Raw genomic sequence first — 21,628 nt, forward strand, 5'->3', positions numbered from 1 at the left:
CTCTTCTAGGGCCTGCACATTGCCCCTGTGGGGTCTCTAAAAGTCAACAGAGAAAATTGTCAGAAGGCTCAGGTTTACTCTGCAGCAGTCCACACTAGCACTAAGGTGTTTGTAGGGTCTCTGCAGTTCTGGTGTGCCGAACATGACTGGCTCAGAAAAAAAAGACCTGGTCGTACAACGAAGGCTCTGAACTGGCACAGGCAAGTGCTGGGTTCCCTCGGATTTCCAGAGCAACACTGGACAAGTGACTTGAGCCCAAATCTGCAAATATACAGTGCAGCTGGGCTCCTACTGAGATAAATGGGAACGAAACATCTAAACATCTTTGTGGATCTGAACCCTTACCTATTCTGAAAGTGGGGGCAGCGATCCTATATTTCTTCAACTTTCTGCCAGTCCGGTTTCCTTAGACTAAAAAATTGTGAGAATAAAACTGTTTTCTTGGTATGTGTGCATAGACCCTGGCATGAGATTTGTCTCAGCCAAGTCCTTCCAGCACTGCCACACGCCAGATTTGTCACAGAGTCTTGTGCTAAATGTGGGAGTGCAATACAATAACAAATTCATCTTCTTTTTGGTCCGTGTTTTTAGCCTGATTTCCTAAGGGGAAACAAAGTTTTACGCAGTCATGCTCAGGATGACTGTTCAGGTGTGTGGGGTCCTTGGCTCTGCTTTTTGCCCTATCAATCTCTGTCCATAGGCCAATTTCACCCAAATCTGAGAGAGTCTCAAAACCAATCAATGGCCAAACATTGGATAGAGACCTAATTACTCCTCCTAGCACAGAGAAATCTGAGCTCAACCCTTATAAGCCATCAGAAGATGGAGAAGAGCAAGAAAAGGTGAAAATGTGAGATTATGGTGTGATGTAAGTAGGTACCAGAGAATCCACCCTTCAATTAAAGCAGTAATTATGTGTGGATTCTCCAGTGTTTAATATGATGCAGAGTGGGTGATGACTTTCTTTCAGCTGGAACTCCTCTCTCTCTCAGGATGCTTCTTTGGTGTCTTATACAGGGCAAGTTCACACTGCAGGCAAGACTTGGTCAAGCACTCGGTCATCCACAGAGCATCAACCGAAAGAGACCCAGGCTTCCTGAGGCCCAGAGCTAATGTAGCTGCTTGTTCTTCTACGTGTGTGTGCACTTCAATGAAGAGAGGCAGTCTGCAGCCTCTGAGAGTCGTTCTGGGGATCTCCAGACATATAAAATCAAGCAATTTCTTGTGCAAGTGACCCCAGCGAGGTCAGAGTAATGACAAGTCTGTGGGACTGCTCGCGCCAGTAGTTGCCCGCTATTGTGCAAAGTCTTGTCCTCAGGAAATGAATCCTCCTACCTGCCTCACGTGCTATTTGAGGAGCTGTGACTACTCAGTGTTGCTCAATCTTGCAGGAAATCATTATCTCCTGGCAACATCTCACTTCTCTGAAATTGTCTCTTATCTCAGAATAAGCCCCGCAGTCCTCTGACTGACAAAGGTTTCACTTGATACCATTACTTTTCCTTTCTCTTTTAAAGATTGCAGGGTTCCCAGCGGTGTCTTCTCCAAATGCGATCCTTGGAGCAGAACATTAACCCAGCGCATTCACTCAGGAAGGTGTTCGTGTTTCCACTAAGGACAGCAAGGAGGATTTTACACATCTGTAACGCATGTGGTCACCCTCGATCTTCCCTACCTAAATAGCCGGGGTGGATTGGATGCTAAGCAACATTCAGACTTGGTGAGCCTCTCATCTTGTCAGCTGTGTGTTGAGGCACATGAAGTCATTTGGCGTAACAGTGCGGTTGTTGTAGCTCTGTTTAATCCTGCCTCCTTTACCTTTCTGTAAGTCAGTACCACTGTCTGCTCTGAAAGCTGTGCACCAGCCCCTTGGCCCCCGCAGCACTGGATGAAACCTTTCCAGGGCTCTGTGCTGGATCATCCAGGGGCCGTATGGAGCTGCGTAAGAGGCAAGGAAAGCTCTGCTCACACTCCAAGCTTGCTGCCTTCCTTGCTAGATTCCAGCTCCAAGAGGCAAAGCTGCACCTAAGCTTGGACTGTGCATACAATGGTAAAAAGCTCGGTTGCTATCACTGCTCGTGAAGGATAATTAATGTGAAAGTACTTTTCTTGAGCTGCCCGGTAGGTCCCCATTTCAGCTTTGTTCAGTAAAGCACTTAAGCATGTGCTTAAAATTAAGTGTGCTGCTGACTGGAGGCCTTGGACAATAAATATGCTACTGAAAATGTATCTGGGCCATACATTTATTAGTCCGCCTAAAAGCCCTGTTATTTCTTCTTCAGTTCTGATGTAAATCACGTCTTTCAAAAGCCACAGTTGTGGGTAAATGTCTGATTTTGATAGGCGTTGCGTATTGCAGCTATGGCTGATTTTAAATAAACTTATAGATTCCCAGTACATCTGCAAATGAGACACAGCTTGGCTCCTTTCAGTGGTTTAGTGTTTTTTTTGAGAAATCTCTCTTTGAACTACCCGTCTGCAGGCTTTTTCTTTTTACTGTCTGTGTGGCCATCCTGCAATTACCTGTGGGTTTATGATCCTTCTCTAGAGAACAAGTTGGTCGGATAGTTTGACGATAAAGAAAGATGGGGGTGATAAAATGGGGCAGAGTATGATATCAGTTACAAGTGTCAAACGAGTGTCCCTCCAGATTTACACTGCTGCAGCTTGGCTATGGATCTTGCTCCAAGATGTGCCGTAAATGGTCCTTGCAATATTTTTGGAGTTAGTTCTGTTGAGTAAAAGTGTATCATCAAGAATTGGGTGTCTTCGTGACTGCCGTGAAGACAGGCTGGGGCGTGCAACTCAATGGCAAAGCAAATGGGAGGGAAATCTGTGGGAGCAGGAGGAAGAAACTGGAACATGTTTTTAAAAGGTTTACGGCTAGCAATTTATTTCCTTCACCCTGGTTCAAGGCTGGGCAACAGTGAACAATGAAGGAGCCAAAGTTGCCTCTGAAATTGAAGCGAGTACACAAAGCAAGGCTGTAATTCTCCAAAGCAGCGATAGATTTTGGGAACCTGCTTGCAATACGCTGGAAGGAGTGGGGGAGTTCAGGTGAGTGGTCAAATTTCCTTGGAAAACTTGATTTCTATGAGCTGGATGGCAAACGGATCACCAAATCATCATTTCCAGGTGAGATGCTTGTTCATAAACACCACTTCTGGTTATTCCTGTGCAAGATCGAGTGTTCAGATCTGTGAAAACCCTCAAAATTAAAGAAGCAGGGAGATAAACTCAGGAGCTGAATTGGGCACACACAGGTCAATGTGAATCAATGGCGTTGCCCAAATCTGAAGTTGGTGCAGAGCTTGGCCTTAGATCAGCTATTTTTAATAGTTAGTAGCGCGGGGGCACAATCAGTCTATATTTACATCAGCCAATATTTGTGTTTAGTGTGTAATTACCACCGGCCCTGTTTACGCATATAATTAACGGTTTGACATCGCATCCCGCTGGGTTGACATCTGTAGAATTCAAAAAGGGCTCAGGATCTCCAAAGAGTGTTTTTGTTTCAGGTTAGACGTGGTCTGATTGTCTAAATTAAAGACATGTCAAACCACATGAAACGTTCAGGACAGAAGGTAACCACACAGGACGTGGCATGCGGGCCAGGTAATCACAGCGCTGGAAAGAATGGCCACACTTGTGAGCCCTGCTCCTCGACGGGCTTTGGAAAAAAAACAAAACAAAACAAAAACTCCTTTTTTTTTGTTTTTAATAGGAAATAAAAATTAGTAAATGCAACTCCTGGCTGCAAGGAAGCACAAATAAAGCGAAACAGATGTTCATTAGCTAATCACTTGCAATTTTTCCCCTCTTGTCCTTGATGGAGGAAAAGAAAATTGAGCATGTGGGAACTTGCCCGTTGAGAAAACATTTGGATCTTCAGTCATTTATCTGTTTCACCTCTGACTCGGTTCAGGCCTCCGTTAAAAGGCAGGCGGGGTGCTATCAGAAAGAAAGGTCAGCGGGGATCACTTCAGATGCTTTTCAGCTGGGGTAACCCTTGAGGCTATCCTTGCTTTTGTGGGCATGGAGAGTCAGTTAAAAACAAAACAGAAAACCAAACAAAAATCCAGGGAGAGCCGTGGAGCTTTGAACTACATCACTTGCATTTGTCTTATTCCTAAATTACGGTGTCATTTCTGTACTGTGCTCATTACAATCACATGCATACATCAGGAAACGTGTTTATTACAGAAATACCACTGAATTCGGAATGGCAAGCTGCTTATTTCTCAGTGTCATCAATGGAAAGCAACATCACCTTTATTCCCTTTGGATTGATCCCATTTTCTTTTCCTCCCTGCTTAAAATGAGACAAAACCACGTGCAACTTTTTATTATTGATCAAATCCCCCAGTGGATTTGATCGATAACAAAATGCTAGCACATAAAGGCAGCGATGTGCACAAGCATCAAACCATGTGCCTCCTTCGTAACGGGGTTACTACATTAGGTAAAATTACAGCAACTCAGCCAACACCTCTTTCATTAGAGGTATTTGCTTCGTGTTTTAACGAGGTTCATTTAACAGTGTTAATTTTAATGCACAGTGGCATAATGGTTCCTCAAAGCCTGGCACGACACAACAGGGCAGGTGTAGGATCTTGCCTACCAGACTGTAGAAACACAGAAAAATTAAGGTTGGAGAAGACCTTCAAGATCAGCTGGTCCATCCCCCTACCACCAATGTCACCCACTGTAGTGAAACTGTCCTCATCGTGTCTTTGTGTCATATCAGGACTGGCTCACTGTGAGGTGCTTTACTTGGGAGTGCTGGTCTGGGACAGTCCAAATTATTTTATGTCTGTAAGGGCCAGGCTTTATTTGTTTTTTATTTTCTTTTCATTCCAGTAGCACTGAGGTTCACGATCATTCTGCTCCTGCTGGAAATGAGCTCCACAGCCCCAGACCAGCTGGCGAGAGGGTGCCTACGTTGTGGAGTTCCCATTGAGGCCGGTGGATCTGCCGTTCCTGAGGAAACTGGACATCAGGAGAAGTCACGGACAGAACGAGTGAGGTAACAACCTGAATAATTTGTGTGAGTCCAACTGACTGCGTGACAACAATAAGTAGCATAAGAAGGAAAGCTATCTGGCTGGGTATATGAGCGTAGTGCTTCAAGGATTCATCTTGGGGACGGATCTTATTTAATATTTTCATGAATGGCCTTGGCACAAAACAGAGCGTGTTGCTGAAGCCTGCTGATGACACAAACTTGGGAGGCGTGCCATACGGAAAGAACTGGATGACCTTGAAGACTGGAGTAATAGAAATGAGATGAAATCCAGTAGTGCAAAATGCAAAGTCATGAGTTTAGGGAGTAATAAGAATTTCCACTATAAACTGGAGACTTGTCAGCTGTGAATGACAAAGGAGAAGAAACACGTGTGGCTTGCTCCGTCGCAGGATGGGGCCTTTGAAAAGGTATGTACAACTTCAAAAGTATTCTGGGAGGTATTTCTTCCTCTAGAAGGTAGGTACGGCATTTTCCAGGAACTGGTAAAGCCTCATGGGGCATCCTGTGGATGACTCTGGTCTCCTTGTTCCTGAAGTGTGAGTTTGGCTCATGCAGAAAAAGACAATGAAGATGTTGGAGGAATGGAGAGCTCTTTGAGAGGATGGAGAGGTCTTTGAGAGAATCACAGAATCTCAGGATGGTTTGGGTTGGAAGGGTCCTTAAAGATCATCTCATTCCAACCCCCTGCCACGGGCAGGGACACCTCCCCATAGACCAGGCTGCCCCTAGCCCCATCCCCAGAGGAAGCTTTGTGACCATGTGGAGTAGAGAGGCTGGAAAACAGCCTCCCAGGAGGAGCTGGGGACAAATAGCACCTTGTTATAAGAAGAAACTTGGTGTGTTTGTGGGAAGGATTAGAGCGCCTGGGCTTGGAGGATGCAGACTTTGGGGGCTGTTTCCTGGGGAGTGCTGAGCCTCGAAGGACTTGGATTTCAGTGGGATTTACACCAGGGATCATACCAGAAGTCTTTTTAGGGTTAGGAATTGCCCTACCTGGACAGGACCTTATTTTCAAGGGACTAAAGCTCCTGGTACCTGGTAGGGGCAGTAAGCTGGTGATGTCTCAGGGCGCTTTACTCCTTACCCAGCTTTGTGCAGAAAGAGGTGGGTGGGAATCAGACGGTTTGCATTTTGACTCCCTTGGTGTGTATGTGATTAATCTGGTTGTGTCAATGGATACTGCACCCGATCCTGTGGTTTGTGTGTGTTGATTCTGCGTGTGGTGTGTGTTTTTTGGGTGTTCGGGTTGGTTTATGTTCCTGGGTGTCTACGTGACCCGGTTAATACCCCCAGGTTAATGCAAATGCAAACAGAGACACCAAAGGAAGGCCTGGCCAAAAATTGCGTATTGCACAGTGTACAACTGACCATCGCTGCATTTGTCAGATAAACAGGGAATGGGAGCTATTAACCCAGTAGTGAGTGGGGAGTGCACTTGTTAGCTTGTCACTGGTGACTAAAAATAAGTATTGAGGTCTGAAGTAGCAGTAACAGATAAATATGAGTTCTGAGTATTGTCATTTTTCAGCTGGTGGCCAAAAGCAATGCCTCGTTTTTGCTGTGTCCCTCATCCTCTGAACAAGATTTCCATGGAGCTCAAAGGAACCTTCTACCCTTGCCTTAAATGTTGTGTTTTCTACTCCAGAGCTGAGAAATAAACCGAATATCTACCCTCTAAACTGAATTTCCAAAGGATTTCCAAAAACCCACGTGCTGTCCAAAAAAAAACCCAACCCAACACAACCAACCAACCAAAAAAAAAAAAAAAAAAGGAGGAGAAACTTCAAAAGAGAGGGAAACAAATGAGAAGAAGTTAGAAATGGTTTCAGGAAAGGAGATCGCTGTTCCTCCGTGCAGCCTGATGCACTGAAGCATCCCGGCAGGGAACAAGCCTCCAGCAGGGAAGGTGAGCTGGTTTCACTGCTCTGGCTTAGCTGGGAAAGTGCCAGCCAGGCTTCCCTGAATCAGCAGGCACCCGGCTATCTGTGCAGTTTGTGGGTGCTGATTGTTGCCCTGATTTCAGTGGCTCTTGCAGGGTTAAAGTTAAGCATGTGCTTCAGGGCTTCGTGGAGCTGAGCCAGGCTAAGCTACCTCGCCAAATGCTGGCCCAAAGCAATTCCTGAAAGCTCTGTCTTTCCATCAGACAATCCCTCGACTTGCAAGCTATCAAATACTTGGAGCTGCCTAAGCTGTAGGTTATTTTCTGGTACCTTGCAGTTTCCCCCAGCACCGTGTTTAGGAGCTTGTGTGAATTCTGTTCCCATATTTCACTGTTGGAGTCCTCCGCTGTGGCCATTTCCATAGCATGGCCCAGCACATCTGGCCACTTCTAATAACCCTGGGGGAAGCGTGTCAGGGTAACACTCACATCTCCCTTCCTTTGCTTTGCTAGCCGAAGCGTTGAGCTCCCCACAAAGATCTGAAGAGATGGGTGATGCAAAGAGCAAAAATTGTGCGATGTGAAGGAAGGAGGAAGCCAAAGAAAAGCCAGAGAAGGCTTTGTAGCCTGCGGCTTTCCTCTCACTTGAGCTGACCTGAAGCACAAGGTGGGCAAACACTTTTTTTCTGTAGATGGCAATTGCCACAATTGAACGGGTACTCACGCTGTGTTCCTTTCCATCTGTGTGGAGTGGGGACTAAAAAAAGTGGATTAGGCAGTGAATCAAGCTGGCTTTTTTATTAGGCACAACTGATGAAAAGAAATAGCTGACAGTAAACAACAAACCCAGAGATTTCAGTCTTCTGGCGTTGCCTTCCTAGCGAGGAAGGGAGTCCTGCCTGCCCAGCCATAGCTGTCTGTCAGTGGAGATTCAACTTTTTCAGCCCTTCCCTTGCAGCTTCTCATGAGTGAAGGTCCTGCATCATCCCTGGGTGCTCCAGGAGCTGCTGAGCGAAAAATGCTGCCAATTAAGAAGAGGACTGTGGATCCCTGCTGAGGGAGAGCTCACAAAGCCCTGTGTTCTCCACAGGTGAGTGGATCAGCTCCACGTAAAGATGTGGCAGAGGTAATTTGCAAAGACCCTTCGTTGCTGAGAGGCCAGCACTCCCTCTATGAGGCTCAGCTGAGGCTGTGGAGGGAAGAGGTGACTCCGGTTCCCTGTGTGAAGAGGGGTGTGAGAAGGGAGGCTTTCTCTCTGCTAAAGAGACCAGAATTTACTGGGCTGCTGAAGCAGAGAGGGGCAGTATATCTCTTGCTCTCTTTGCCCAGGGCATATTGGCTTTTCCTACAGGTTTTGATTGCACCCTTCATTAAAAGAGCCATTCCTCCCTCCAAATTAGGTGGAATTCAGCGCTGAAAGAATCCAGCCCAAGTCCCAGTTTATTTCTCCATAAAACATCTGTATTGTTCTTCCAGGATGGCTCTGCCAAATGAGTCCTCAATAAACCCAAAACCTGGCAATAGACAAAACGCTCCAAAGCGCCTTTTTAATATGGAAAAGTATCCTGCAGTGTCGCAATCTTCCAGTGGAGACCACCCCCTACCCCTGAGAAATGCAGAATAGCACCACGCCACAATTTGCCTGGGGTAAAGCAACAGAGCTGGGCCTACGCTGCTTTACTCCAGCCAGAGGATCTGGCCTCTCGTTTCTTGTTTTCTTTTTCTTTTTAATATTTTTTTCCTTTTGTTTTTTTCCTAAGATCCTCAACTTCTTTTTCCCTTTCTATTTTTTTTTCCTGTGGATAGGAGCTTTGCAAGTTCCTTCTTTTATTGTTAGCTCATTTGGCAGGAGCAAGCAAGCAACAAAAGTGTTTTATTTGGAAATAGTTGAGGGGGAAGTCGACAATGTCCGAGCTCCGCTCTGATTGTGTGAGCTCTGGGAGGTTTTCACCTCTGCTTCCAGGCTGCACCAGGCTGGGATTATCTCATTTGATTTCATTGGATCTGTGCGCAGTAAAGAAGTGGGGAAAATTAAAGGTTAGTGAAGTTTGCCTTTGTGTCACGCTAGAAGCTTTTAGTTATTTCAGTGTAAAGAGCTCTCTCTCTTCCCTCTCTCTGGACTGAAACACCGTGCAATATCCTACTTAGCTGATTTGACTCAATACGTGGAATGTGACTTCCACGGCTTGTTTTCCAGTGCAGAAATGATCCTGAGAAAGAAGCACAGGGGAGATGAGATGCCTGTACTGGCTGAGGGGGAAAAATATAGTGTGAGAGGCACTGGTGGCCGAATCTCCTCCATCTGGGTATCACGCTTAGCAACGCTCACTCTTTTATGACCAGCAGTAACTCATGCTATGATTTTGGTCTGTGATGTTGCCTCTGTCTGTCGATTTCTCTCCCAATCTTTAAGACCCTCTTCACAAAAGCTCTGCTCAGCGGAGATTAAAGGCTCCACTCAGCAAAGACTCAAAATACACCAGAAGCAGTGCCCTAATGCTCGCATAACTTTTCCCTTTTCTTCCACAGTTGAGGCTCTTGTGAATCCGTCGGGATCTGCCCCCTTTTGTGCCCTGCACGCTGCACGCACGAGCTGAGGTTTGCCTTTCCTGCTGCGCTCTGCGGGGCCAATCCAAAATAGCTCCGGGCCAGATTTCTAAGAATTCAGCACCCACAGCCAGGGCCGAGCGAGGAAGTCGAGAGCGAGCTTAATGTAATGAGTAGGTAAGGGCTTGTGGTGTGGGGAGGAGCTGCGTGGCTGGGTATGTTTATGTGGGTGTTAAATGATTCACCCGAGGCCAGAGAGGCCCTCGGTGTCGGCACCAGGATGAGCCCTTCAGAGTACATTGGGGCTGGGAGCAGATTTTCAGCCCCTCGTTTCCCACCAGGGATGGTTGGGTGAGGTTTTCAGAGCTCAGTGCACACAGAGGTGCTGTGCTCTGCTGAAAATCTGGCTGCTTGCTGCAGCAGCTCAGCACGAAGGGGGTTAATCGGGGAATTGCTGCTGAAGAGCAGCTGAAGAGCTCCAGAGGAGCCAGCCCTGACCCCGATAACCTCTCCAGGCTGGGCATGGGCCACGCAGCATCGCTGCACCTGCAGAGCTTCCCCAGCCACCGCCTGCAAATAGTTTCCTGCTTGACTGGGGACTTAGCAGCATTAATTAATTGATGCTTGGAAGAGCACGTGATGATAGAAAAAAGCTGTTTACCGGATAAATTACTAGCACCCCGTGGTCATTTGCAGCTGGAATGTACTATTCCCTGCAGGGGATGACTCGTGTCATTGCTATGTGTTGCTGGAGAGCTGATCAGAGAGCTGTCAAGTGCTTTCCACCACCAAAACCCAAGACTTTGTCATCACACGACAGCACTTTCCCAATTCGTTGTTGGGCTCTCTGCAGCCAGTCCCCAGATCACAAGCCGGGCCTCCAGAATGCCAAGAGTCTTTTAAAAAATCATGAGATGGGTTTATTCTGTGCCTGCTACTTTTAGCCTTTCGCATGTGTTCAGGCCATCTCCTGAAGTTTTTTTCTTGAAGACCGTAGGGACCACAGATTTTTTTTCTTAAAGCGAAAGTGCTGGAGAGAGCGCCACGGGAGCTTGGGTTTCACATAACATCGGGGAAGATTCACAGGAAAATCACAGGAGCTGGCAACAGAGGGCTTTTCCTTCTGAAAGGGCTGGCACAGCTCGCCACGCAGGCGTTCCAGAGAGCAGCTCCCTCGCTGGGGCCGCTCCAGCTCCGCCGATGCCAGGGGAAGGATGCGAATTTACGGCCGCAGAGGATCTGCCACCCTCAGGCTCGCTGCTGGTCAGTCCCCTCTGTGTTTTTGGGACCACAGAGAAGCGCTAGCTGCTTTGATACCTGGCTGGAAGCAGGTGCCAGCTAAGTGAGCACAGCCATCATCTCCCTGGGGAGCTGCCCTCTGCGTGATGGGGAGGAGGGAAAGGTGAAGCCTTCCTCCCTGCTCCTCTTCACTGCAGGGGTGGCTGGTGCACAGAGGAAAGCCCCAGGGCTTATGTTCAGTGCAACAGTTTAAATAAGAAGGGAAAGATTTCAGCATGGAAAACTTGTGCCTTTCCACCAGCTTTTGTATCCAGACAAGCACAGCTTGTGCCTGCTCTGCTGCTCAGGCTTTCGGGGCACCTGGAAAAGAAAGCTGGCTTTGGAGACAAAGATCCTGCCTTGCTTTTAGGAGGGGACCTCGAGAGTCCGGGCACAGTAGGTTCTCTATATTTTGGGGACAGGATGGCTGCTGTGCTGCTGAGACTGCCTTCTGTGCCTCCCCTGCTGAAATATCACATCACAGTGCTTCCTGGGGTCAGCCCAACAGCATCCATCCAGCCGGCGCACAGAAAGCGCAGCTTTTGGAGAGGGGAATATAATTTTAAAGTTGGCCTGAGAAGCCTCCATCTAGTTTTCAGGGTTCCAGAATGTTGTTTTATTAGGATTACAGTCTTGTTCTTCTTAGGTTTCAGCAGGCGTTTATGACTGTTACAACAGGAATGAAAAGCTGGGGCTGGAATCGGCATCGCTTTCTCCTGCCAGGCGCAGGGTTCACGGTGGAGGCCAGACATATGTCTTTCTCCCACAGATGCTACTTTTTTTTTTTTTTTTCTTTTTCTTTTTTTCTTTTTTTTTTTTTCTGGATGGGGAGGTGAGCTCTGTCCTCTCCCTGGAAGAGAGGGCTGGCAGCAGCTCTGAGCTGAGACGTGGGGGTCCTCTGGCTGAAGGTGATTGCCGTGTTGGTTCTCATCCTTCCCCTCTGCCAAGAGGAGAGACCAGGTCCCAGCAGGTCTGTGGGGAAGGTCATGTTTGTGTATGATGCTGTAGCCTTGCGTTGTTCCTGTCTCCTTTCTCCATGCCCCATGGACACCTTTCCAAGTTGTCAGAGAGGGCTGGTGAGGGAGAGAACACTTCAGGGCCCAAATATTCAGTACCTACAGGCTCTCCACCCCCACCCCTTTTTTTTTTTCTTTTTCCCCCTAGCATTCCAGACCTGATACCATTCATCTATCTGTATTTCTTTCCATACAGGTCAAAACTTCTCCTCAAGGAGAAGTCCCAAATCAGAGTGGGGTTTCCTGCCACTGCAGAGCCCGTCCTTCTACCTCTGAGGGGCACTGGCAGGAAGGTAAGGGTAAAAGCAGCTCTCTCTGCTCACCACAAGTCCCCTGCTGGCCTTCCAGGTCTCGGGGGCTGTGCTGATTTGGGGAGCTAAATCCCCATCCCCTGCATTTCCCCCTCCCCCAGAGATGAAGGAGTTCAGCCTGCCCAAACTGTCCCTCTTGGGGTGAAGAACTCTGCCCTCTTCTCGGGGAATTCCTGGCTCTGGGCTTGTTGGACCCTCTGCACGGTAATAATTAGCAGACAAATCCTGCTGACTTGGGAAACTCATCTGAGGGTTTGTTTGTGTGTTTGTTGTTTTTATGAGAAGGTCCATATGCCTTTCAGATTTTGTTATTTTCAGAGAGCTGATGATCTGAGGAACAGAATGAAGAGTTGACATTGTTGGTTGTTTTCTTGGCCTGGTTTAAACAGCAGATGGAGGTTGGTAGAAGGGCTACAGCTCGTTACTTTATCCTGGTGGAATTTGATGAGTTTTATTGCAAAGACAATAGGGCAGATCACGACAGCACTCAACCCAGGGAGAAAAGAGAAAGCTTTGTACCTGGCGGGTACTGATCATCCGCCAGCGTGCCCTTCACGTGTTGGATCCCATCCAAGAGGTAATGTGGGGATTTCTGCGTGTAGTTAAAGTTTATGAGACTGCCTGCCTGAACGCATGCATGCATGTGTGTGTGTGTAGCGAGGATCCCTAGCATAATACTTAATCAAAATCCAGTTTTACCAGTGATATAAGACAGATAGAGCACCGAGTACAGACCTCAGGATCTGCCCCTGCAGCTCAGACGCTGTATCTGGCATATGCAGTACCTGCCAGCACACATGGTGTGGGACTTCCTCGGAAATCCTGAATTTGACCTGGATTTTCCAAATCAGAACCTTGTTTTCAATCTGAAGATGACAGTGCCTGGTAATTCATGCGTTTGCTGATCTCTGGGGCAGTTCTAATTCAACGCTGGTTTCTTTCCAGGGCATGAAAATCCTATCTAACAAGCAGTGCCTTTGGAATCTGATTGTTACTGCGAAAAGTGTGCTCACTCAAAGCGTTTCAGAAATGGGCAATAGAGTTTGAGCCATAACTTTATCAGCAGAGCACAGATACTCATCTCTAAGTGCTTGCTGGATCGTGTTCCTCCTTTCAACACTCTCCTCTTCCTGCTGAGTAACCTGCACCTAGTGCTGTTTTTATCAGGTTTTTGAGATTATGTCTTGCCCTTTTGCTGGCTGAACTGCCCAGACATGAGAGCAGGCACCTTATTTTATAACTCTGCTCCTGACTCGATCAGGCTGTAGCTTGAGACTTCTGGTGCTATTCTCGGGGTGCTGTTTGTGAACCCTGCTACCATGATCCATAGAAATCCTTACTCCCCCTTTATTCCTTGCCACGGGTGCCAGCACTGACCTTTCATTCACACCATCCCTCTGCTGTCTCGAGGTTGTTCCCTGAGGTGACTCCTTCAAGTCTTTGAGCCACCTGATTGACCAAGCTAGACTGCTGTAGCTGACCCTTGCCTAGTTGTTTCTCCTGTTCCCTGAGCTGCATTTTCACCCGTTTTCCATTCCTCTCCCAGTTTGAATTAATCTCACTCAAATAGAAATGATCAGAGAAGACTTGAGGAATCACCAGTGCCCTCTACAACAGCAATGATTCTTGATGAGCCACTTTCTGTCTGTGTCCACGCAGGGTGGCTCTGCCATCCCAGCAGCACTGGAAAACTAGAGAACTTCGTAGGATGTTGTTCCCTTCTTCCTGGTACTGATAATGTCTTTTAACTGTGCTGCAGCACGTTTGGTTAGAAATGCTGCTACATTTTGCAGCAACACTGGTCGAGGCAGTGTTAAATGCAGACATCCCACGGCTGATATTGAGAATTCCTCCAGTAACCTCCCTTCAGTTCAGCTGTTCTGACAGTACAACTTGCTCTCATCTCCATTTTAGCCTATTTATTATCCTCCTTACAGCACTTGTCTTATCCCTATCATCTCCAGTTTAACTAGTCATTTTGCGTGGCAACGTATCAAGGGTTTCCCTGGTCTTTGGATAGAATTGGCACAAATGGCTGCTGTTGTTATATCCAGGACTAAAGTTTGTCCCTTAGGTCACGTTTTGCCATAGCTTTCTTTGTCCTTTACCCAGTGTTTCTTCTGAAGCTTTATATAATATTGATACTGCTGTTGTGAGCCTGTATATGATCAAGTCATTTTTTTCTCCTTAGATAAAGGCACTGCTTTTTCTTTTCTTTAAATTATCGGTTTCAGCATAATAAATCTTATTATCAGATTTGTAACTCCCATGTGTTATGACTTTCAGTATTTAGAGCTGGATTGACATTGCTTCCTCCCAGCACAAGCACATTCAGCTTTTAAGTTATGCTTGGGTGAGTGACTTCTATATTTCTCCTTGAGGGATTGCTGCAGTCTGGGATGTACCAAATGCAGCTAAAAGAGAAGGATCTTTAACTTTGTACACACACATTTATTTATTTTTTTACTTTTTTATTCTCTAGAGACATGCTGTGGATGTGGGGTTTCTACAGTCAGGTAGTTAAGTATCTCAGCAGCATGTCCACTGTCACCAAGATTGTGTGTAGATGTTTTAAAACAGGCTTAAGGCATAGATAAAATGTATGTACATAGCATGTTTTTGTTAGCTCCATCTCTACAGAAGGAAGCCTTTCACTTTCCTGCTAAAGAGGGGTTTTAATATCTGCAGTTTTCATATACTGCAAGTCAAGCATGTGAAGAGGCTGTTACCTTTCCAGGACACGCTGCAGGAGGAAGGCAAACCAATGTTAGTTTGAAAGCATGGCTGTAATAAGCCTCCTTCGACATCAGACCTCTCTGGATGATGAGCTGGGATCCGTTATGAAAGGATCTTTGTCACGAATTGGCAAACGGAATGGCTGAGATCCAGGGCAACCCTTCTGCAGACATGAAGAGAGTCTGTAACCCGGTATGAACACACTGGAGCTATCGCTGAGGTGCGGGGATGTTATCTCTAGTTGTTGTAACTTTGTATGTTGGTTTAGGTTTTTTTTTTTTCTTTTTCATCAGAGGAAAGCTGAAGAAACTAGACCTGAAGGAGATAACCTTTCGCAGGTGGAGGAATGGTGGCTTTCTGGAGAGGATGATAAATGGTGAAACTTTTGCCAGGTTATTAGTGTCTCCCAGGCTCATTTCACGTGGAAGCAGAGCGGGAGACTCTCAGAGTGCCACAGGCAGCAGGACTGGAGTCTGACATGGTGCTCCAGTCATCAGCATCACACAAACTCTGCACCTCTGACAGCAACAGCCCTGAACTAGCAAAACCAGCATGTCCTCAGCTTTTGGGTGTGCTTTCTGTGAGGGTGTGGGCTTTTTCACCATAAACATTTCTTTGAGCAGCAGTACTAGGAATGGGGAATCCTCTAAATGTGAAGGACAATGTCAGATTATAATTGAAATTCGTATTTACTATCTGCTATTTTAGTTCATTCTTTTTCCTCTAGAGTTGCTCTCTGCAAATCTTTCCCCTGCCTGGGAAGTGGTGCTGCAGATCCCCAGCTCCGTGCAGTCACACCATTCAATTTGTTTGGAAGTGCAAGCTGCAGTCTTAAAAACACTTAAAATTCGGTTGTATTTGGGGACATTATCACGAGATAAGTGAAAGGTCTGTTCTTTATCTGAAGAGAAATTTTAGCTAGCAATTTTTACGCCTTGTTGCAAAGATTTAAGACACTACAACTTTGTAAACTGAAGGGCTCAGAGATTATTTGAGAAAACCCTTGAGCAGTGTTTGTTTCCCAGACCTCCTTCTCTGCAACAGGTGAGTCACTCTGGCTGATATTAAAAAATAATAATGAAAAAACTCTTTCCCCCACACAAACCAACCCTAAGGCACACGATTAGCGTGAGTTATTTCACTCACATGCCTGGAGTAGGGCAATGTTTTAAGCAACTAAAGCCGTATTCTTACAATAGGAAGTATTTAATAATCTTTGTAATAGGCAGCAGAGCTATCTGTGCCTTTAACAAAGCCTTTGTTCTGCTAAACCTTATTCACAGGCATTGTTCGGAGAATATATGGAAGTGTTGGCAGGCCCGGTGACCCACGTAACAGTAATGCAGTGGGCTGCTATAAAGCAAATGAAAGAAATCTAAGATTTTATTCTGGCAGTCTTAATGTATGTAAAATCAATGACTCCAGCTAGCTGGAGCTATGGGTTCTTCATAGGAAAAATTCCCCACTTGAAATATTTCCATAAGGAAATTTGCTTTAGGAAAAAAAAAAAAAAAGATCTGGAGGAAATCCCTATTTTTTCCCCAATTTTTGTTTTTATTCTCACTCTTTCTGCTTGCTTATAAAAGAAAAAGAGTAGTGATTTATTTCATGTACTTGTTTTTATGTACATAGTTTTGGTTTAGAAAAAAGAGTCAAAGTATTATTTGTGTTACTTGCGTAGAAAGGGAGAGGGACAACAAGTGAAAGTTTTATTTTCAAAAGTGAAAATCAAAATCTAAACTCAAGGTTAAAGCAAGTTAAAAGTTTAAGACTTTTTAAAAGGGAAATAGTTTTTCTCATATATACATGCATTTTAAAAATTACTCCTTCTTAAGGAGGAGTCACCTTTTTTAAATGAGAAGAGGGAACATTTCCAACAATTCTCAAATTAAGATGTTCCAAATTTTATTTTTCTATAAAATCTTTCATTTGGAATTCAAAAAAAAAATCCCATTGGGCAGAAAAAAAAAAAAAGACTTTCAGATAAAATTGTTGCCTTCAATAAATCCCAGATTTTCAATTAAGGAACTTCAAAGTTTGCTTACTTTAACTATTCGAGGTGTAAAATACTGCCTGGTGAAATTGACGGTGGCAAAAGTTGACCCTAAAATTTGCTGGACTCTCTAGCCACACAACATTTCTTTCTAGGCTATTTAAGCACATATCTGAACTATAAAAGCAGGAGGTTTGTTCTGTGCTCGGAGAACTAGGAGTGAAACTTGAATGGTGACAGGGAATGATTTTATAGGAGGTGCTGAACCTGCTTAATCTGTCTTTTGTGCGGATTTTAACAGGCTGCACCACGTTTTATTTATGTATTTGCCTCTTATTCTCCATCGTTGTTTCAAAGGCGAGCCAAGGAGACTGAAAGAGATTCAAGTGGCCTAAATCGGACTGAGGCAGGCATTTGCTTATCAAAGAGATAATTTTGCAATACTATGGTCTCTCTCCCGACAACGCTGCTGCTAAGGTACACATGAAAGGCAGGTAGGGTCTGCGCCCAGAGCCTTGGAGGAAAAGGTGAATGTCCATTTTGCATATCCCATTTGTGTGCTAAATGGCAGTGGTATCTTAAATAGGGCTACAGTGGCAATTAAAATAATGAGATACATAAAAGACACCTGCTTTAAATAAATACAGTAATCTGCCCAAAGCTCCTGAATGGACTGGTATTCAGCGAGAGCCCTGAACCTGCATACATACCTATGCTTAACAACATAATCATTAAAGAACAGAAACCTTTCCTTCTAATCCCCCTCATACAGGACAACATGTGGATGTTAGCATATTTGGACTGCTTTGCATTCCTTCTTGCCTGCTTTTGAGAACATACTACATTTTAAAACTTGTTGGGTTCTTTCATGTTTTATTTGACCCTATGTAATTGCATTCCTGAAGGAATAACAGGCTCCCACAGTGATTTATACCCTGTATTAAATGTCAGTTTTGAAGAGACACAGTTAGCAGTTTGGTTTAACCTCCTGCCTTCCTATGTAAGTTCAAAACTGAAGCGGAGCTCAGGATCCAAGGGGAAAAGTAAAAAGACCAAAATGGACTGAGAGGCAGCGCGGAATGAGACGGACGTGTTCCTGGCCCCTCACCTTTCGAAGCCACCAGGACGAGATTTCAGAAAGCCATCTCTATTTTTAACTGTAATTTGTGTACTTCCCCGCTGCCCTTGACCAGTTGTGACGGCTGTAAATTAGCGCCAAGCGCTCTGCTTTCCCCGGACAGACGACTGCAGAGGCTCCAACAATGGGGCCGGAATATTTGTGCTGCAAAATCAACCAGATCAACCCAGTGGGGTTGGCCTGTGTCCCAATAAGAAGGTCAGCGAAATAAATTGTCCTTGTAATTAAGAGTTGCTCCTTTGTTTTTATGTGTGTAACTGTGCGTAAATAGCAAGGCGGGATAGGTATGTTATTACTGTTTTAAATATTTCATTCCCTTTGTAGATTTCCTTACGACACAGTTAACAACTGCTTAATCATACGTTATGACCTAATTATGGGGGATTCAGTTAAATAAATCTTGATGTAATGCTATATTCTTGATGTAATGGCACTCTGATGGCCGCTTTTATGTGCGTGGATGCATTTAAATGTACAAGTAAATGCAGCCTGCGTGAGGATCTGGCACGTGACTTAAATGGTAATCATCGGTAGAATCACTGCTGGAACAAGTAACAGGGGGAGTTCTTTAAGCACCAATACTCTACATGCACACCCAATTCCTATGCCCAGGAAATAAACATCCTGGTAATCATTTTTTTTAACATGCAACTGTAATGTTTCATTTTTTGTTTCATTTAGCTGCAGCAGCTCCTGTTTTCATACTGAAAGCAATAGATTTGATCCACCAATGCTATGCCCAGCCTAGTTTTCCCTAAAATATCTTTTGCATACACAAATGGATGCAAGAGTTTTGTGGGGTCAAGCCAGGGAACCACTGGTAGTTGTTCTTATGACTGATTTTTCCACTGCAGTAATTCAGGGCATTCCCATTGCCTTCTGCAAAGCCTCATGTGTCCGTCAGGTGAATGATGAGTACAGAACAGAACGGGCCTGCTGTTTGCCAGGCTGGAAGGCTGACAAGGATCTTCTATTCTGGAGTGAAAAATGTAGGTGATAACGTTGTCTTGGGGTTGGGTTTATCTCGCCAAAGGCAGGTGGCTTGAAGTCATGGAAGAAGTTGCCCTCTGGCAATGCGTGTCACTGTTGACTGTTCAGGGAGCTAATATGGCTAACTTAGACCCGATGCTTGTCTTTCAGATGGATAGAGTTAGGTAAGCTGAATCCTGCCGTGTGATATATACACGGCATCGTGTGTCAGCTTCCCCTGACTCCTAGATGTGCTGCCAGATTGCTCCGTGTGCTTGTGCCCTGGGAGGAGACACGCTGGGATAGGTCCTTCAGCAGCCAAATACATCCAGAAGACAACAGGTAATCAATGGGTATGGACCTAGGGGGTGCAGTTAATAGCTCAGGGATAAGGCATGAGATTTGCCTTTCAGAGCTTTAGATGGCAAAATGGTAGGTAGCCATCCCTGCAGTTCTCACACTTTTTCAGCAGTGGAGGGAAATAGTTTTGTTTAATGCTGACAGTGTTACCAGTCCAATGCGAAAGGAGCAAATCCTGAACAAAAATGCATTTTCTTCATGGCTTTGAGACCTAGTTCCCCTACAGGATCACCTACAGTAGCTGTCCAACTTCAGGACCAGGAATATCCTGTCTTAAACTGATCAGCATTTCCTCTCTGCTCTTTATTTGCTTGTTTGTGCTGCCTAGCTGGGATGGCAGCTCCCAGGAGCAGAGCATTGTCCATTCATGCATGAACCGAGCATGGAGTTCAGCTGTCCTTCTTACAGAGTGGGAAAATGTGAAGATGAACTTGAGTTAAGGCCCTCAGTCTGGCTCTCTGGTTTAAGCAGACCCATGCACATCGTGGTGTGGCTGTTTGGTTATCATCTGACTTGGGTGGTGAGGATGGAGAGGTTGTACCCCAGGGTATAACCTTCTTAGCCTCTCATTCAAAAAGGAGGTTGAGCAATGGCAAACAAAGAATCTTAAACCAGTGTGCAGAGAGAAATGTCAATTACTAATCAGCATTGATGTGGCGTGATTTGATTTAATTGCACCTTCAGTCATTACTTGGTCTCAGTAATAACAGTTAGGAATTAGAGAACTGAGTGAGGGTGAGGAGTATCTCCTGGATTTCTCAAATATTTCTGAAAATATTATTAGTATTTTCCAGCCATTCATAACTCTAAAAGCTAAAACAACACCAGCAGAGGGAGACAAACCCTGTTATCAGACTAACCTGGTCTAGCAAGACCTGAAGGAATCACTGCTTTTTTATAGGAACCTGAACTGGAAACCCGAAGGAGGAACTTTGGTGAGGTGTTGTGTGCCATTAAGTCTGTACATGCTTAATAGTGTGCAGTAAGGATAGAAGAAGTCTTCTTAAAAAAAATGCAAAATCCTTTGGTACCATACTGGATGTTTCATTGGCCAGGAATGTTTCACTTATTTTGGTTGGGTTGCATATGTGTGTGCATGCAGTGCTGAAAAGTGCAGTTACGTTACCTTTATTCAGATGAAAAATCAAAACATTTAAACAAGATTTACTCAAATATTCTTGTATTTTACTGTTTTTTTTTGTTTCCTTTTTGTGGAGGGAATGCTGTCACCGAACTTGACCCAAGTAAACACTTGGACTTGATCACACCAGAAGTGTTTTCTGGTGAATGGGATGGTTGTTTGAAATGTTTTAATCAGGCTGAAGTGTGATGGTTGTGGTTTTCCTGAAGTAGGAAATCAACCCAGACTTCCACAGGTAAGTTAATTTTAATGCCATTTGAAAAGAAATTGCAACCGTGAAGAAAACAAAATCACAACAGCTTTCTCAGGGTGTAGATGGCAGAAAAGATGCCTCAGGTTGGCTAATCTTGCTCTCCAGATGACACAAAAAGTCCTAAATGGATCCTGAACTGCTTTGCTTCCATAAAGTTTAACACCAAAAGAAAATGCTTCTCTTGCCGTGCTGAGCCTCAGCTCCTGTTTCTGGGAGAATGTAAATGGAAGGAAGATGGAAAGAAAGATCTGAAAACAAATGAGAGTCTCTCTTTGTAACATATTTGTTAACCTTTTCATGTTCTGTGAGCTTGTGAAACAATCTTGGTTTGCTTGAGGCCGAAAATTGGAAATTTCTTTCACCATTGAATGATAGTATTTGTATTTTCTTCACTGATCAGACTGGATTTTATTCCTCTAGCTGTATATCTGAGAGGATGATGTCCCTGAATCCTGGAGTATGCAGAGGAGCATCCCCTTGTTCGTGGATATTGAATGCAGCTTGGGCTGAAGAGGCAGCAAATGGCTTTTATGGCGAAGGACTGCCTGCAGTGGCAGGAAGTTGTGATGCATTTTGAAAGCAATTCCATTGCCCTTTGCACTGGGAATGAACTGGCTGGGCTGGCACAACTGGTGCTGACAGAGCTGGGCTTCAAAATGCAAACCCTGCGTGCGCTGTGGGACCGAGTCACCCAGCAGGAGGTGAGGAGGACGAAGCTCCCCCCAGCCAGACGCTGTTCATGCTGCCTGCATCGGCGGGCATCGCTCCCAGACAGGCCAGATCTGTTTGTCTGGGAGCCCCGCATCTCTGATCTGGAGAAAAGCTTTTGAATGGGGTGCAGAAATGGCATTTTATAGCATGAACTATAAGAGAAAACACGTGCAGGGGACAGGTCTGTAAAAATCATCCATTAATTGTCTAGATAGAAACAACTGTGGACGTCTTCAAGTGCACTGCTGCTGCAGATAAAACCAGCAGCAA

General features: G+C 45.2%; 1 long non-coding RNA gene across 7 annotated transcripts; it reads left to right on the forward strand.

Moving 5' to 3' along the window:
- The first annotated feature begins 1,212 nt into the window (after positions 1–1,212).
- On the forward strand, positions 1,213–14,980 carry LOC311437211. 7 transcript variants are annotated; one of them, XR_014693365.1, is made up of 11 exons: positions 1,213–1,720; positions 4,861–5,026; positions 5,192–5,433; positions 6,555–6,932; positions 7,419–7,572; positions 7,864–7,995; positions 9,435–9,629; positions 11,943–12,039; positions 12,159–12,261; positions 12,360–12,634; positions 14,795–14,980. It is a non-coding gene; the product is annotated as an uncharacterized lncRNA (long non-coding RNA). The 7 variants fall into 7 exon arrangements; XR_014693360.1 differs by having other exon boundaries at positions 4,861–5,433; positions 7,710–7,995; XR_014693361.1 differs by having other exon boundaries at positions 4,861–5,433.
- Positions 14,981–21,628: the final 6,648 nt, after the last annotated feature.

This window comes from Aythya ferina, assembly GCF_964211825.1.
Source record: "Aythya ferina genome assembly, chromosome: 5".
In the NCBI taxonomy this organism is placed as follows: domain Eukaryota; kingdom Metazoa; phylum Chordata; class Aves; order Anseriformes; family Anatidae; genus Aythya; species Aythya ferina.